This window comes from Oncorhynchus mykiss, chromosome 22 (genome assembly GCF_057628025.1).
Source record: "Oncorhynchus mykiss isolate SJ-2025 chromosome 22, ASM5762802v1, whole genome shotgun sequence".
NCBI classification, from domain to species: Eukaryota; Metazoa; Chordata; class Actinopteri; order Salmoniformes; family Salmonidae; genus Oncorhynchus; species Oncorhynchus mykiss.
In genome coordinates this window covers 22,321,891-22,340,704 of record NC_143043.1, presented here as the reverse complement: position 1 = coordinate 22,340,704, position 18,814 = coordinate 22,321,891, and the positions used below count along the sequence as shown (strand labels likewise).

Sequence of the window (18,814 nt, the reverse complement as noted above, 5' to 3'; positions counted from 1 at the left end):
TCTGTGGTACTTTACAAATAAACAACTGCTGTGCCCTGCACTTGAAACCAGCTCTGTCTCCCACCATGTTCATTACAAGTATATGTTAAGACAAGATTCAATCAAGAACAGTCTGATTGGGTGATAATATTAGCCGATCACTTGTGAATTATATATTATCACTTGTGAATGATATATTTTCACTTGTGAATGATGCCCAGCTTGTGTACAATAAGGCTTTTTATAATCATAGTAGCATACCTCATGTAGCCTAGCCCATAGGCCTATAAGTTTTCATAAGGTTTGTATCACAACTAAAGTTATAGAGTTACCTACAGCAGGAGTCCCCTCGAAACCTACCATTGACTATGTACATACCCAGCATGCGACAGACCTGCAGGAGTTGTGATACGTTTTTGTTGGTTATGTTGTCGCAGTTGTGTCTAGGGGGGTATATGGGGGAGTGAATGCTGTCACCTCCAGTTGGATGTTTGTCCCCTTGTGTGCTGAGGGTGTCAGGTTCTTGTCCAGTTCTGGCATTTAGGTCACCACAGATTAGTACATGTCCCTACGTCTGGAAATGATTGATCTCCCCTCTATAATGGAGAAGCTGTCTGCATTAAAGTATGGGGATTCTAGTGGGGGGGATATAGGTAGCACACAGGAGGAAATGTTTCTCTGTTGAGATATTTTACATTTGAATTTCTAGCCAAATGTAAAATGTTTTGAATAATTTAATTGTCACACCCTGATCTGGTTCACCTGTCCTTGTGATGGTCTCCACCCCTCAAGGGGTCGCTTATTATCCCCGGTGTTTATGTCCCTGTCTCTCTGTGCCAGTTCGTCTCGTTTGCCAAGTCAACCAGCGTTTTCCTTGCTCCTATTTTTTCCAGGCTCTGTTTGATTCTAGTCCTCCTGGTTTCGACCCGTGCCTTTCCTGACTCCGAACCCGCCGGCCTGACCACTCTGCCTGTTCTGACTACCAGCCTACCTACCCCCCCGTACTGTTTTGGACTCAGATCTGGTTTCTGACCCCTGCCTGGCCTGACCTCGAGACTGCCCTATCGTCTGGTACTGTTTGGACTCTGACCTGGTTTATGAACTCTCGCCTGTCCCTGACCTGCCTTTGCCTGCTCCCTTTGTTATAATAAATATCAGAGCTCAACCATTTGCCTCCTGTGTCTGCATTTGGGTCTCACCTTGTGAGTTAGGTCTGCTTTACACCAAATAGGTATACTCCCTGAGCCCCTTCCCTGTTTCAAACCTTGTAGTTTGGTGGATGTTCAGCTCTCTGTAACGTAGAGGGCAACCAGTGGGTCCATCTCCTCTGTACCATGTTTCTTGTAGGATGACACGGTCTGTATTTCTAATTTACTTGGTGAAGTCCAGGTTCCTTCTCTTTAGATTAAAGACAGATGCCCTCAGGCCTTGGATATCCCAGGACGAGATAGTGAAGGCTTTGGGTGCCATAAAGTGTCCAATGTTGTCAGACCAGTAAATGTGAGCAGAGCCTGCGGAGCATATGATACATGCCATTGGCTTGGGCTAGTGTAAGAGTGGGGGTTGGGCCTGTTTGCCTGCTCACGGCCTCGCTCCCTCACGCTCTCCCTCTCTCCAGTCTCTCTCTCCAGTTTGTCTCTCTCCAGACAATTCAATTAGCTTTATAGGCATGACGTAACAATGTACATATTGCCAAAGCTTATTTTTTTACAATATTAACATAATTAATAATAATGATCAATATTATGTCGCGTCTTTGGCTATGCCGGATTAAGTGATATGACATGCTATTCTCCGTAATTACTATTATCTGATTGAGCTAATCATGTAAATGTAATTAACTAGAGAGTCAGGCACCACAAAATAATATTTATAGAGCTGTTATCTTCCGAATAAACTCTTAAACTCTTAAAGACCTAGTAATATTTTACATCAATAGCAGTCAATATTAATCGTCACCTTAATTCAGTCTCATCTGAAAGTTGTAAATTCTTAGTTATCTGCAAGAACCCTGGCTAACAATTTGAATCAGCAATACCAAATTGGGTTTAATTATTTAATAACCTGTAGTGACACCCCATCCCGTGAACGGGACCGTTCTCATCATCTGACACTAATTAGCATAACGCAACGGACATAAATCTTCCTAGAAAATATTCCTATTCATGAAAATCACAAGTGAAATATATTGGAACACAGCTTAGCCTTTTGTCATCTCAGATTTTCAAAATATGCTTTACAGCCAACGCTAGACAAGCATTTGTGTAAGTTCACCACAACGCCGAAAAATATTCCAAATTAGCTCCATAATATCAACAGAAACATGGCAAACGTTGTTTAGAATCCATCCTCAAGGTGTTTTTCTAATATTTATTCGATAAATATCGATTTTCACTAGGACCGATTGGAGTAATGGCTACCTCTGTATTTTACGCGAGAATCTCTCTCGGAGCCACCATGTGACCACTTGGCTGCCTACGGCTATCCTACGGCTATTCTTCAACAAGCGTAAGCTCGTTGATGGTACATTCACAGCTCGATAGGGACTCATTGGAACGCAGCGCTTTCAAAACCTGGGGCACATCCGGATTGGATTTTTCTCAGGCTTTCGCCTGCAACATCAGTTCTGTTATACTCACAGACAATATCTTACAGTTTTGGAAACGTTAGAGTGTTTTCTATCCAAAGCTGTCAATTATATGCATATTCTAGCATCTTTTCCTGACAAAATATCCCGTTTAAAACGGGAACGTTTTTTTTCCAAAAATGAAAATACTGCCCCCTAACACCAAGAGGTTATTAACTAAATACCTAACTAAATCACACAGAATTACACATAGACATACACATAATTAAATCATAACTTGATTACAAATTACGTCATAAAGGAAAATGTCCCTAGCGGGGCGGAACAGATATGACAGCTTGTTACACAAAAGAAAAGGGGCTGGGTTGAGTGAAGGAGCGGGAAGACTGAGGAACAAAGGAGAAGCTGTGCTATCGTAAATACAGTATCTTATGCATTCTAAATTACCGCCCATTTGGAAAAGGAAAATGCAATAAATATTTACTCTGAGCTTCGGTAGGTTGGTGGTAGATGGAAGGCCGTGTTGCCAAACCGAGTCCTTTGAAGAATGTCTCTGGCTGTCAATTGGATACGTTGTAGTAACGTCGTTGTGTGATAGACGGGATACTCTGTCTGTTCCTTCCTAACCCTCGTTTGTAGCGGCTATTGCTAACTCAACGGCTAGGAGGTATCACTTTTGTAGTGAATAAGAGTTCAAAGTTCATACCATTCGCAACCAAAGCTCACACTGATGTTGGCTTCGTTCCGTAGTTATTATCTGAACCATTCTGACATAGGACTGTCGTCCTACATCCCGGGAACAGGAAGTTATGTTGTCGTCAAGGCTTTATATAGGAAGGGAGAAAAGGGGTGTGTTTCATAGTTTACAACCTCGGTCTCTTCACGTGGGCGGGCCACTGAGTGAGCAGCCCTATCTTATGAAAACCCACATCTCACATTTTAAAAGCTAAAATCACATTTCATCCCATCACAAATAATTTCATATTCAAACATTTAAATTGAACAACAATTCCATGTGAATCCGATAACTCTGATGTGTAGGCTTTCCACTGTAGAGTTTGTCATCTTATCATTGATGAGAATGTCTCATATATGATATCATATTCATGAAGTACCACCGCATTTGTGCAATTGTTCGGATTACCAGAATATAGTTAATTTCCCACCACCTACTGATGTTCCCAGAATCTCTATGTTAACCAAGGGTTTTGCAAATGTAATATCAGTAGGGTAGAGAGAGGAAAAAGAGGGGAAGAGGTATTTATGACTGTCATAAATCTACCCCCCCAGGCCAACGTCATGACAATTATCAATGGGACAACATTAACAACAATAACCAAGTGTAAAAATAACCATACATTGAACAATAAAAATAAGCATAAAGGACACATGCAAGTTGGTTGGTCTGTCAGACACTGTACCTTATCTTATGGCAGGCAGCAATGTAGTGCGCTGCCAACCCACAGCTCTCTGTGTCCTGACAGGGTAGCCTATCCTCATCGGAGACGTCTTTGAAACCTTGAATAAGGGTTCCAAATGTAGGGAAATGAAACTCTCTAAATGTTTTATATTTTGGACATTTTGTCAGGAAATGCATCTCTGTCTCGGGTTTTGCTGTGGTGCAGTGGTTGCACAGCCCTTCCTCGACATGGATGCTTCCCTGTGTCCACCCTCCCCAATGGCAAGGCTGTGCTCGCTGATCCTGTACTAAGGTTTTGATCCAGTCTCTCTCTCTCTCTCTCTCTCTCTCTCTGGTCCCTTAGTCTCTCTCTCCGGTCCCTTAGTCTCTCTCTCCGGTCCCTTAGTCTCTCTCTCCGGTCCCTTAGTCTCTCTCTCCGGTCCCTTAGTGTCTCTCTCCGGTCCCTCAGTCTCTCTCTCCGGTCCCTAAGTCTCTCTCTCCGGTCCCTCAGTCTCTCTCTCCGGTCCCTCAGTCTCTCTCTCCGGTCCCTCAGTCTCTCCAGTCTCTCTCTCTCTCTCAATTCTCTCAGGTCTCTCAATTCTCTCAATTCTCTCCAGTCTCTCAATACTCTCCAGTCTCTCTCTCTCCAGTCTATCTCTCTCTCCAGTCTCTCTCTCTGTCTCCAGTCACTCTCTCTCTCTCCAGTCTCTCTCTCTCTCCAGTCTCTCTCTCTCTCCAGTCTCTCTCTCTCTCCAGTCTCTCTCTCTCTCCAGTCTCTCTCTCTCTCTCCAGTCTCTCTCTCTCTCCAGTCTCTCTCTCTCCAGTCTCTCTCTCTCTCTCCAGTCTCTCTCCAGTCTCTCTCTCTCTCTCTCTCTCTCTCTCTGGTCCCTTAGTCTCTCTCTCCGGTCCCTTAGTCTCTCTCTCCGGTCCCTTAGTCTCTCTCTCCGGTCCCTTAGTCTCTCTCTCCGGTCCCTTAGTCTCTCTCTCCGGTCCCTTAGTCTCTCTCTCCGGTCCCTTAGTCTCTCTCTCCGGTCCCTTAGTCTCTCTCTCCGGTCCCTCAGTCTCTCTCTCCGGTCCCTAAGTCTCTCTCTCCGGTCCCTCAGTCTCTCTCTCCGGTCCCTCAGTCTCTCTCTCCGGTCCCTCAGTCTCTCCAGTCTCTCTCTCTCTCTCAATTCTCTCAGGTCTCTCAATTCTCTCAATTCTCTCCAGTCTCTCAATACTCTCCAATCTCTCTCTCTCCAGTCTCTCTCTCTCTCTCCAGTCTCTCTCTCTCTCCAGTCTATCTCTCTCTCCAGTCTCTCTCTCTCTCTCCAGTCTCTCTCTCTCTCCAGTCTCTCTCTCTCCAGTCTCTCTCTATCCAGTCTCTCTATATCCAGTCTCTCTATATCCAGTCTCTCTCTATACCCAGTCTCTCTATATATCCAGTCTCTCTCTATATCCAGTCTCTCTCTATATCCAGTCTCTCACTCCAGTCTCTGTCTAGTCTCTCAGTCTCTCTCTCCAGTCCCTACAACCTTTGTCTCTCTCTCTCCAGTCTCTCTCCTTGAAAATCTCTCTCGCTTCAGTGACTCTCCTTCTCCCTCCAGTCTCTCTCTCTCCAGTCTCTCTCTCTCTCCAGTCTCTCTCTCTCTCCAGTCTCTCTCTCTCACTCCAGTCTCTCTCTCTCTCTCCAGTATCCCTCTCTATCTCCAGTCTCTCCAGTCTCTCTCTCCAGTCTCTCTCTATACCCAGTCTCTCTATATATCCAGTCTCTCTCTATATCCAGTCTCTCTCTATATCCAGTCTCTCACTCCAGTCTCTGTCTAGTCTCTCAGTCTCTCTCTCCAGTCCCTACAACCTTTGTCTCTCTCTCTCCAGTCTCTCTCCTTGAAAATCTCTCTCGCTTCAGTGACTCTCCTTCTCCCTCCAGTCTCTCTCTCTCCAGTCTCTCTCTCTCTTCAGTCTCTCTCTCTCTCCAGTCTCTCTCTCTCTCTCTCTCACTCCAGTCTCTCTCTCTCTCTCCAGTATCCCTCTCTATCTCCAGTCTCTCCAGTCTCTCTCTCTCCAGTCTCTCTCTCTCTCCAGTCTCTCTCTCTCTCCAGTCTCTCTCTCTCTCCAGTCTTTCTCTCTCTCCAGTCTTGCTCTCTCTCCAGTCTCGCTCTCTCTCCAGTCTCGCTCTCTCTCCAGTCTCGCTCTCTCTCCAGTCTCGCTCTCTCTAGTCTCTCTAGACTCTAGATATTGCCAAAGAACGTTTCTTCAAGTGCAGTCGCAAAAACCATCAAGCGCTATGATGAAACTGCCACAGGAAAGGATGACCCAGAGTTACCTCTGCTGCAGAGGATAAATTAATTAGAGTTAACTGCACCTCGGATTGCAGCCCAAATAAATGCTTCAGAGTTCAAATAACAGACACATCTCAACATCAACTGTTCAGAGAAGTCTGCGAATCAGGCCTTCATGGCCGAATTGCTGCAAAGAAACCACTACTAAAGGACACCAATAATAAGAAGAGACTTGCTTGTGCCAAGAAACACAAGCAGTGTTTAGACCGGTGGAAATCTGTCCTTTGATCTGATGTGTCCAAATGTGAGATGTATGGTTCCAACCACCGTGTCTTTCTGAGATACAGAGTAGGTGAACAGATGATATTCACATGTGTGGTTCCCACTGTGAAGCATGGAGGAGGAAGTGTTCATTTTTTTTATTTTATCTTTACTTAACTAGTGAGAGTGAGTTAAGAACAAATTCTTATTTTCAATGACGGCCTAGGAACAGTGGGTTAACTGCCTGTTCAGGGGCAGAATGACAGATTTGTACCTTGTCAGCTAGGGGATTTGAACTTGCAACCTTCCAGTTACTAGTCCAACACTCTAACCACTAGGCTACCCTGCCACCCCAAGTGTGATGGTGCTTTGCTGGTGACACTGTCAGTGATTTATTTAGAATTCAAGGCACACTTAACCAACACAACTACCACAGCATTCTGCAGCGACATCCCATCTGGTTTAGTGGGACTATAATTTGTTTCTCAACAGGACAATGACCCAAAACACACTTCCAGGCTGTGTAAGAGATATTTGACCAAGGAGAGTGATGGAGTGCTGCATAAGAAGACCTGGCCTCCACAATCACCTGACCTCAACCCAATTGAGATGGTTTGGGATGAGTTGGACCGCAGAGAGAAGGAAAAGCAGCCAACAAGTGCTCAACATATGTGGGACCTCCTTCAAGACTGTTGGTAAAGCATTCCCCATGAAGCTGGTTGAGAGAATGCCAAGAGTGTGCAAAGCTGTCATCAAGGCAAAGGGTGGCTACTTTGAAAAATCAAAAATATAAAATATGTTTTGATTTGATTTGTTTAAAACGTTTTTGGTTTCTACATGATTCCATAGGTGTTATTTCACACTTTTGATGTCTTCACTATTATTCTACAATGTAGAAAATAGTCAAAATAAAGAAAAAGTTACTGTATGTCAGTTTATCAATGTTTGATTTGTTTTCAAATTCTTTGTTGGTCTGTGTAATCTGAGGGAAATATGTGTCTCTTATATGCTAATACATTGGGCAGGAGGTTAGGAAGTGCAGCTCAGTTTCCACCTCATTTTGTGGGCAGTGTGCACATAGCCTGTCTTCTCTTGAAAGCCAGGTCTGCCTACGGTGGCCTCTCTCAATAGCAAGGCTATGCTCACTGAGTCTGTACATAGTCAAAGCTTTCCTAAATTTTGGGACAGTCACAGTGGTCAGGTATTCTGCCACTGTGTACTCTATGTTTAGGGCAAAACAGCATTCCAGTTTGCTCTGATGTTTTGGTAAATTCTTTCCAACGTGTCAAGTAATTATTTGATTGGGTCTGTCATGTATTGTCATGTTGTGTCCTGTTCCTGTTCTTTCTCTTCACCCTGGTTCCCTCTGCTGGTCGTATTAGGTTACCTTTTCTTCCCCTCTTTCCCCCAGCTGTTCCTTGTCTTCTCTAACTACCTCGTTCACCCCTTTTCCCACCTGTTCCCTTTTTCCCTCTGATTAGGTCTCTATATCTCTCTCTGTTTCTGCTTCTGTCTTTGTCGGATTCTCGTTTGTGTTACTCATGCCTGAACCAGACTATCGTCGTGTTTGCTGCAACCTTGTCCTGTCCTGTCGGAATCTGCCTGTTCATCTAACCTTGTCCTGTCCTGTCGGAATCTGCCTGTCCATCTGAGCCTACGTGTGTTTCGTCATTAAAGAAACTCTGTTTTGTTAATTCGCTTTTGGGTCCTCATTCACGCACCTGACAGGGTCTAATTGTGTTGCTGTTGTGGGGCTCTGTGGGCTCTGTCTGTTTGTGAACAGAGCCCCAGGACCAGCTTGCTTAGGGGACTTTTCTCTGGGTTAATCTCTCTGCAGGTGATGGCATTGTTATGGAAGGTTTGGGAATCACTTCCTTGTAGGTGGTTGTAGAATTTAACATCTATTTTCTGGATTGTTATCTCTCTCTCTCCCTCTGTGTGTGTGTGTGTGTGTGTGTGTGTGTGTGTGTATACCCCATGTCCTAATTATAGATTGCCCATTAATCAGCTAAAGCTGTAATTATAACAGTTCCAACATGTAATCTGATTGTGAAGAACGATAAAAATCCTGCTGTACTCCCCTGGTTGGGGAGAAACGGAGGAGAAGGGAGAGGGGGGGGGTGGCTGGGTGTGAAATTATTTGGTCTTCATTCTCTGTGGAGCACATTTCGATTACAGACACACAAACAAACAAACGCGTGGCAATCTGATTTGATTTAGCACGGCAGTGGTGCCGTGGGAAGGTGTGTGTGTGTGTGTGTGTGTGTGTGTGTGTGTGGTTAATCTATTTGAAGCGACAGAATTATGAGTTCAGCTCAGATGAAATGCGGCCTCCACATGTTGAATCAAAACGTCTTCCTTGTCCCCTCTCATCTGTGTGTGTGTGTGTGTGTGTGTGTGCGTCATAAACAGCCCGTCCCCTGTGTGTGTCAGGGAGAGAGAGACCGTGATTGTGAGTGTTTTAGCTAGATCTGTGTTTCAATCTATTCTGAGATAAATAAAGAGGGGGTCTCTATCAAAATCTATATCAACATCTACCACTCATGAAAACGGCTTTGTGGAGATTTCATGAGCGAGACAAAACAACAACAAAGCATCACATAATTCTCCCGTCCGATTCACTGGAGCCACCGTGGCTAACCTGCGGAACGAGTGAACGAGCTGAGTGGATTTGACGAGCGAAGGGAAAAACAAACAGTCCTCTGGGCCAAACACAAAGGGCTAAACACATGATATTGATATTTGCGTCAGCTGTCCGATAATACACTCTTGCAGCAACGTTATTGACACCTTCTTCCAGTGCGGTTTTACAGTAAAAAGCAGAGAGCAGAAATACAAAAGGGAGGGGGGGAATAGAAAGAGTGAGGAAAAGAGGAAACTGGTCAGCAATTCTGACATTCCTAAGCAACCTAAAAAAAAAAAAAACATTGCATGGTTGATGTGAATGACCTTGGTGTCTACACTTATAAACATAGGTGCTACGATCAAATCACTATGAACTACTGCAGGCTACGGAGGAGCTAAGTGTTCTGCTCTGCATGTGACTCGGCGTCTGTCTGTCTGTCTGTCTGTCTGTCTGTCTGTCTGTCTGTCTGTCTGTCTGTCTGTGCGTGAAGGTCTGAGTCAGCCAGCCTTAGACCACAATCACAACCAGGGTGGAGAGAGGGGGAAGAAGCGACTGTAGGAGGTGGAGAAGGAGAGAATGAGGGAGGGGGCTGAGGGGATGGATTCAGAGGGGTTGGGTTAAATGCGGAAGACACATTTCAGTTGAACACATTCCATTGGACAACTGACTAGGTATGGGATTTGAAGAGGGGATAGAGGGATGAAAGAGGGTGGGAAAAAGACCGGGGGATGGGGGTGACAAAGTGGTCTGGAGCTGCCAGTATGTGAGTGCCAGAGGCAGGAGTGGCAGGCTGGCTAGCCGTGTGCTCGGACGCCCTAGCAAGAGGTATGCCCTCTCACACAGATCTGGTTACACACGATCTACACACGCTGGCACACAGGCATGCACACACACACACACTTTACACATTTGCCACTATTCACAGACACAGGCAGCATGACAAACACATGTAATATTACAGTATACTGTAGGCCTACTGACACGAGGCCCTCACGTGAACACGCACCGGATCACACAGAGACACATACGTTACTAACACATGGGGTGTTATGCTAGTCCCAGCTGGAATGTGATCAGCCACAGAGCATTAAACCCGGCAGCCAGCTACACTCACAGCCACCTGAGCTTCTTCTTGAAAAGTGCGTGTGCCTGTGTGCGTGCTTGTTCGTTGTGTGCGTGTCTGTGTGCGTGCTTGTTCGTGTGCGTGCTTGTTCGCGTGCGTGCTTGTTCGCGTGCGTGCTTGTTCGCGTGCGCGCTTGTCCTCTGTATGTGTGTGTGTGCGTGCGCGTCTGCATGTGTCCTAATCAGCCTGTCCCATGCGATGCTTTTCAAGTTCAGTGTAGTTTATGAGGATCCCAGTTAGTTACTGCACATGCAGCTGCTACTCTTCCTGGGGTCCATAAGTATAGGGGCAAAATGGAGGAGCAATTCAGCAGGTCGGACACGAGGCGTATGTTGCAAGGGATTTTTAACGATCACGGATTACAAAATGAAAGCCAGTCACGTCGCAGACACCAACGCCATCTTACTGGACGACCTAGTGCTACAGAGGGTGGTACGCGTAGCCGATTGCACCATTGGATGCTCACTGCCTGCCCTCCAGGACACCTACAACACCAAATGTCGCTGGTGTCCAAGAAGATCCAAGTCCAAGAAGTCCAAGAAGATCATTAAGGACCTCAGCCACCAGAGCCACGGCCTGTTCTCCACGCTTCCATCACTCAGACGCGGGCAGTATATGAGAATCATGGCACACATTTTTTTTTATGTCGGACTGGCCAATAGCTTCTACCTCTAGACCATCAGGCTGCTGAATGGCCGCCATTAGACAGCTACCTGCTCCCCGGACTTCCAAAATAAGAGTTATATACTGGAAAGAGACAACAACAATACTACACATATATACAGTGAGCTCCAAAAGTATTGGGACAGTGACACATGTTTTGAACTCCAGGACTTTGGATTTGAAATGAAACGATGACTATGAGGTTGAAGTGCCGACTGTCAGCTTTGATTTGAGGGTATTTCCACCCATATCGAGTGAACCGTTTAGAAAGTACAGCACTTTTTGTACATAGTCTCCCCATTTTAAGGGGCCAAAACTATTTGGACAAATTCACTTATATGTGTATTAACGTATTTGGTATTTGGTCCGATATTAACAGCAATGACTACATCAAGGTTGTGACTCTACAGACTTGTTGGATGCATTTGCTATTTGTTTTGGTTGTGTTTCAGATTATTTTGATCCCCAAAAGGAATTAATGGTAAATAATCTATTTTGTCATTTTGGAGTCCCTTTTATTGTAAAGAACAATATGATTGATTTCTAAACTGTTTTACATTCATGTGGATGCTCCCATGATTTATGGAGAGTCCTGAATGAAACGTGACATAATGATGAGTGCGAAAGTTAGACAGACAAAATATCATACCTCGCACCACTACAATGTCAGGGGAGGTTATGTTTGGGCGGTATGATATTTGTACGTCTGTAAGATTCGTAAATCAAGCACTGCAAAATAATACTTGAGCAAACATCTCAGAAGCAAAGACCTAGAAGATGGTATCCGATCATATTTTCCCTTTGAAATGGATTCCCACACTCTAACTCTCCCCACGCGACTGTAGTTGACCAAGCCAAATACGAAGACGAAGCAGAGAACTAAAGTGTTCGCAAGTCAAAGCTCTTACATAAAGTCTGAGTCACTAGGCCTTATCCTGCTCTTCCTCTCCACTTAAGAAGAGAAACTGAAAACATATGTAGCGGAAAATGGCTGCATTTGGTCTGATATAATGCCTGGCTGGAATATAGAGAGAGTGTGAGTTAGCAAGGTGTGTGTAAGTGAGTGAGTTAGCAAAAGAGCTGTGAAAATGAATGAATGCGTCATATGAAAGCACGCACGCACACACACACGCGCGCACACACGCGCGCACACACGCGCGCACACACGCACGCACACGCACACACACACACACACACACACACACACACACACACACACACACACACACACACACACACACCTTCCCTCTGTTCAAAACCTAAGCAGAGGGAACAGAGCCCAAGGTGAGACGGGTCTCGGTTCTAACGATTCCCCCAGCAGGCTGCCTACAAATTAACGACAATCTTTACCGTTGTCATAAATGAAATATCACCGCCCGCGCACTGCAAGAGATCTTGTGAAGATTAATTCATCAAAAAATGTTCTCTCTGCAGTGGAGGGAGAAAAATACAACTCATTTAAATAAAGAGAAGCGGTCCCATGAAGAATTGCCTCGCATTTTTCATCTTCCTCGCCATCCGTCAGTGCACACCTGGGGAGAGCACTGACTGGGCCAGTATGCACTGGCATACACATACAAACTGTATGCACAGAAATAGCTGGACCGTGACTTAATCTTGTAGGACGGTCTCGGTCTGTCTATACGCCTGCTTGTCTGTCTGCCTGCCTGCTTATACGCCTGTCTCGCTCTCTGTCCTCCTATCTGTCCGCCTGTCTACTATGACTACATGCCACTACAGTACCTCCGTCAGCATTTGCCAGCATCCTGTGCACTGTCCCAGTTTGCTGAGCTTGCCTGTGGCGGGACTCATTGACTCACTGTGTTGACTAACCCAGTGTGTTGCAACTGTTTTGCCGATGCTGCAGTAAAGACTCATTACTGTAATGGAGGTGAAGGGGGGGTCGACGGGGAGAGAAGGAGAAAGGACACCACAGGCCCTTTCCCTGCCACAATGAACATCAGCAGTGTGACCATCACACACCCCTCCCAGGCAATTTCTCTAAAATTCACGAGTCGCCACTAGTGGAATTCAGCATGAACGGTGCTGGCCCCGACGTCTGTCTGTATGTATGTGCCTATATCTTCCAGTGGCGATAGGTGAGGGACAGAGAGAATGGAAGAGAGAGGCCACGGCAGAGAGAGATCGCACAGGTTTCTAGCCAGCAGAGCTCCTGATGGGGCTGAGGGAGATTTGCCACAGGACAATACAAAAGAATGACAATCTCTGCCCCTTAACGCTGCCAGCTTAACACTGCCACAGCCACCACCCCGGGAGCTGCTGAACGGACTGGGTGTTCAGTCAGAACTCTGCTCTCCCCCAGAGAGAGTGCAGACGTCTCAGAGGCCAAGGTCCTCCTCTCTGGACAGTTCCTCCCTCGCAGCACAATGCTGAGAAAAATAGGGTATTTTTTAAAGTGAAGAGAGGAGGGTGCCAAATGCCACCAGGCATCAACGACACCTCGGCCTGTAGTAGACATCTGTGCCTTGGAAGGTTAGACAAGGAAATACTAAGCAGAGAACCGACTCCATGGAAAAAAATGTGGAGGGAAAAGATAATAATTCTCATCTTGATAATAGCTCAACTTAAAGCCCTAATCAACCCAACAGGGTTTGGATTTCCACCAGGGGGAGAAAAATAGAAATCTGGGTCCCCTACTAGTTGAGCATTCCAAAAATAGAAACTGGGTAGAGCCGGAATTTTTATCCACTAAGACCGGAGAGAAAATATCAAAAAATATGATTCTGTTTGTCTAAGCCGAGAGCACTGGATGACGCAGGTTACCATCATTCGGTATAACGCACCGTTTTATGATACGGCGCTCATAGTTGCGCCGGTCATATGGACATTAGGGCTGACCCCATTTAGGGCTGACCCCAATTAGTCGACTGGTCGATTGTTTGGTCAATAGGCTGTTGGTCGACTGGGATTTCTTTAGTCGAGCAGTCGCAAATATATATTTTCTATGCGGCACAAGACACCTGTCTGAGTCGCTTCTGTCTCAGTGGACTAATCCATTGCGGAGGACATCACTGGCACTAAGACACCTGTCTGAGTCGCTCCTGTCTCAGTGGAATAATCCATTGCGGAGGACATCACTGGCACTAAGACAAGTGCTACTAAAATGTAAATGGTTATATTATGTAAAAAAAAATAATGGTGCAACACTAATAAATATGAAATTATTTTATAACAAATGCGCTTTTTTCCGAGATGGACAGCGGTCGCAGAGGCAGCAGCGGCGCGTAGAGACGAGGAAACAGCCTTAATTGTCTAAGAAAAGTGAGGAGAGAGGAAACCCCAACTTAATTAGGTCTTTAATCAATAGCCTAACTGTTAAATGTGCCTGGCTTTATAAATCATCCATATATATATCTACAGAAATAAAACAGATCCTGTTTCTGTTGCCAGTTTAATAGCCTACTGATTCATGGAGCACCAAGCCTCACGCAACCTTAAAAATGTCGGCTAAAGCAATTTCACAAATTCCGTTTTTAATCTTCGCTATGCTGTAATAAAGGCTGTTAAAAAGTGTTAGAACAGGTATTACTTGTGATTTATTTAGTGTTGTTCACACTGTTCCAAACGGGCAGAACATTTTTATTGCCATCTAAAAAGACAGCACCTGTTTGTCACACAAAAAAAATGCAATATCCTTCTTATTGTCATTATTACAATTGTTATTATGATCGTCATTATAATAAAGTCATGTCATTATGGCTTCTTATAGTTGCAGCCTTGTATCACCACCATCGAGCTGAAGGCCTATAGTGCGCATCCTGTTTAGTCTTGAGACCGTACTTGAGGCTATATTTCAATATAGGCCACTGATCAATCAATCATGTCATCACACAGCATACGAGTCATTCATGCTTTGAAATGCAACCAAGCATTTTAATTTTCAAATGAAATAACAAAATACATGCTTTTTATCATTCACATTCTCTTAGTTATCATTCTAAGCATGATTTGAAAACTGTTGTAATTTCTTCATAGTGTTTGTTTGAATAACTCAGGAAATGGTTGCGTTTGACTTTGGATAATTAGCCTGTCCAATAAATAAACTGCAATTCACGAATTAATGCAACTGTTATGTTAGTCTTTGCTGTAATAAAGGCTTTATATATATTTTTGTAGTTAGAACAGACTCTCTGGTACAGTTATAATTTATTTAGTGTTGTTTATACTGTTCCAAATTGTTATAATAAAAATGAAAAAAGTCATCTAACATGGTCTGTTTGGCACAAAATATTCATGCAGCGCATGCTCCTATACCCTCCTTGTTCTTGATCTCCAATAGTCAAATGTCTTACACCTTATCAGAATTTCTCTTTCCCACCTGAGAAACCAGTAAACATTCCCCCGTTTTGAGTATCTTTTCCACGTCCTCCGCATCCATTTTGCTGTCACGTGTTACGGAGTTTGTTATAACCAATTTATTGGTGTGATTATAATAGGCTTGCATACATGTTTCACAAAGAGAGCAAGGATTGAGGGAATGTTTTTCCTAAACAAATGAGGTATTTCGTTAACAGAACTTTTCCGTCAGAGATACAAGTAAGAAACTAAATGGCTGTAATTATGTTGCAGCTTCAGCACAGACAGCGTGATAAAGACCTGCTGTGCTGTGGTGCCTGTTCAGTGCAGCAGGGAGGAGAGAGAGACAATGCCAGTCACACAGGCACTCGCTGTCATTTTTTTTAAACACAGCATGGCCATCGGGCTCCCTCTTGAGTAATTTGTGTGTCTTAATTATTTTATCAAACAGTGAGCTTAAAGCATCAGACAAGCTCAGTGCATATAACTGATTTTATTCAAAACACATACATGCATCTATATATGGAAAAATACATGTTTTAAAATTTCTGCCAATATTTTTTTGGGGGGAAAGGACAGCCCTAATGGACACCCTTCATTATTAAAGTATCAAGCATTGGTAACGCAACCCCTGTGTTGGCTATAGTGTTACCTTCACTAAGGCAGCCTTAGGAAAGCCTTTGTGTAACCTAACACAGGGATATGATATTCATAATGTCTGCCTTTTTACATATTAATGGGTTTAATTGTTGAAGGGGCTGGGTCCTGTTGCAGAGTGAAAGAGAGACGATTGTGGGTCCTCTTGTTGCCGATGTCAAGCCATGTCACTCAAAGGCCCAGAAAGAGCCACTGCAGCCCGGGTCTTATACTGAGCAAACCCTAGCAGTTACAGTCACACATTATTTGAAGATTGATATAATCTGCAGATTCTCCAAGTGATCTGCAAGCTTAAAGTCATCTCTCTCAGGCACGAGCTGGGTCAGGGTTGACAATTTGAGCATTCAAAGAAATCAAAATCCCACAATGTCTGAAGTCAAACAGCCTTCACAGGGCAGCCTTGGAGCAGTCACAGCGACCTTCCCCAATAAACAGTCCAACTAGTCTGAATTGTGGAGTATTCAAGAATAGCTGGTGTGCTAGAGTTCCATGGTGGAAAACTCTAGAGAGCTTTTCACTTGGAGCTACATAAGGTTTGTGAAGTGAACTACACTCTGTTCACCTTACCGTGGCTCTGGGCGGTCAGCGGAGTGATGCAGATCTTGGATGAAGTTTCAAGGTCCTACGAACAGGTGTCAGAGCTCATGCCTGAAAGAGAGAAAATCAGTATGAGTATTATAATGACACTGTTCTTCCTGTAAAACAGAGATGTCAGTAAAGCTAGATAGAACAATACTGAGCCTTACAGGAAGTGTCTGAATTTCACAAACACCCATGCCAAGTGCAAAAGTATCCACTTGCCCAGATGCTCTGACCCCCCCCCCCCCCTCCCACTCCAGCAGTGTGAAAGGCAAGACCACCAACAACCAAAAGTTCAAGACACCACAAAATGATTGTCTGCCAAACATGTGTGGTGGTCCATATTCATAACGCCCAAGGAGACTGGAAAGTACCTGAAACAGGGGAGTGGTTGGAAACCAGGCAGGGACAAGATGCCTCCTTATGAATAGGGCTACCTTAGCTGAGTACTTTGGATACTTGGCATCTGAACGATTTACAATCAAGCAGGGACTTGATCTGAAAGCAACCGGTTCCGTAAGGCAGTACCAGGGCAGGTGGCGAGATGGGCATAGGAGACGAGCTTCAGCATGCCAACCGGAATGTTAGTCTGTTGATTACAGGAGTGAAACCCTCTGTATTTTCAAGTACTGTGGTGGCACTGGGCAGTATCACGTCATGGCTATGCGTGTCACCTGCAGGGACTGGGGAGGTTGTCAGGATCAAAATTAAATATGAAAGGAGCAAAGCCCAGGTAAAAAGTTAGAGGAACATCTGTTTCAATCAATTCTGGATACCTAGCCCTGAGATAGAGTTTTATTCTTCAGTGAGACAATTACACAAATTGTAATACCAAAAGACACGCCAGAATGGCTTTCCAAGAGGTGTTGAGTGTTCCAGAGGGGTCCAGTCTCAGTCCTGACTTTAAATCTGATTACAAATCTGAGACAAGATTTAAATATTGCTGCTCATCAATGATTCCCAACCAAATTGACTAAGCTTGAGCAATTTTGACAAAAACAATGGATACATGTTGCCCTAAGAGTTGTGCAGAGTTGGTAAGGGGTGGGGGTTACTTTTTCCTTCACTTTGAAAATGTGGAGCAAGTTGTGTAGATCTGGATGGGAAGAAAAAATTAAATGTAAAATGTGACAACTGTGAAAGAGGTGTGTAGACTTTCACTAGGCACCCTATTCATGTAGACGATTCGGCTCAACGTACGCAATATGTCATGGAAGTGGATGTAACGGTGACACAAAGAGAACGACAGGAACATTACTTCAGTACAGTGTTCATAAAATGCAAATGAACGCAAATACTGCTGCTTGCTAGCACTCGGTTATGTAGCAACGACGGGGACTGAGCTCAATCAAAACATGAATCTACGAGCAAAATTATTCCCATTTAGCTGGAAGAAGAAAGAGAAGAGAAAAAAAGTACTGTGTCGCACTTAAGTGAGCTGCTCAGCCGACCAAATTGAGGCTAGGGTGGGATGAGTGGTGCAGTCCATATGACAGCTGCACGACGTGTCTGAAGCAGCCACTTTCCATCCACCGCGTCTTATCACGGCCCAAGTGTGTGTGGAGGAGATGGAGAAGGGCCTCGGCATTCCAGGCCCTCACCAAGGTGCTCTTCCTGCCTTACCGCACCGCCCGGTCTGCTTGTGGTGGACAAACTCGCGTCCTCGGTGTGAGGGGAGTGATGCCGGCACAGCAGAAGATACTCCAGACAATGGCAACTTGATTTGATGCCACAGGGATCTTCATCAGGTCACTGTGCTCATAAGATCATGGCGAGCTTGAAAGTTTGGTCGATATCCTGTGGTTTGTCATGAGCCATTTTTTTTGCGCAATAAGTTTGTGGCATTGGCATCATGGTAAATTGCAACAACCCGACACGACATGGCATGACAGGTATCATGTCATTAGTGGTAATGTCATTCAAGACACATTATAACTCACTGCATGGTTATGGTAATCCGTTATGAGGTTTATGGCCCTGTGCAGCCCTGCCCCGGATGTCTTTGCTTCGTACCTCCATTCATAATAACAGAGGGAAAAGTGGAGGGAACGCTACAGAGGATGGCAAATACATAGGATGACATCACCCTGGCTTAAAAACACATTCTAGAAATAGAGCAGCATATCCTGTCATTCACCGAGACCAGGGAACTAGTGACGCTACAGTTAAATTAAGCAACTCCCCAGACGCATCCACCTCACACGTTATCATATCCACACACACGCACACACACACACGCTAGAACATATGCAAGAGAGGGACTGTGAGGTTAAATTAGGCATCGTATCCCACTGCTGATTGTGACAGAAATATCCACTCTCAAGCACTCACACAAAACACACTGCACACGCAATACACTTGT

General features: G+C 44.7%; 1 protein-coding gene across 2 annotated transcripts in view; it reads right to left on the bottom strand.

Moving 5' to 3' along the window:
* adarb1b (adenosine deaminase RNA specific B1b) overlaps nucleotides 1-18,814 on the bottom strand; it is a 174,658-nt gene that overhangs the window by 93,694 nt on the left and 62,150 nt on the right. For both annotated transcript variants that reach the window (XM_090215727.1, XM_036958943.2), the window contains exon 2: nucleotides 16,441-16,521. The gene's annotated coding sequence lies outside the window, so the exon portion shown is untranslated. The remainder of the gene's footprint in view (nucleotides 1-16,440; nucleotides 16,522-18,814) is intronic.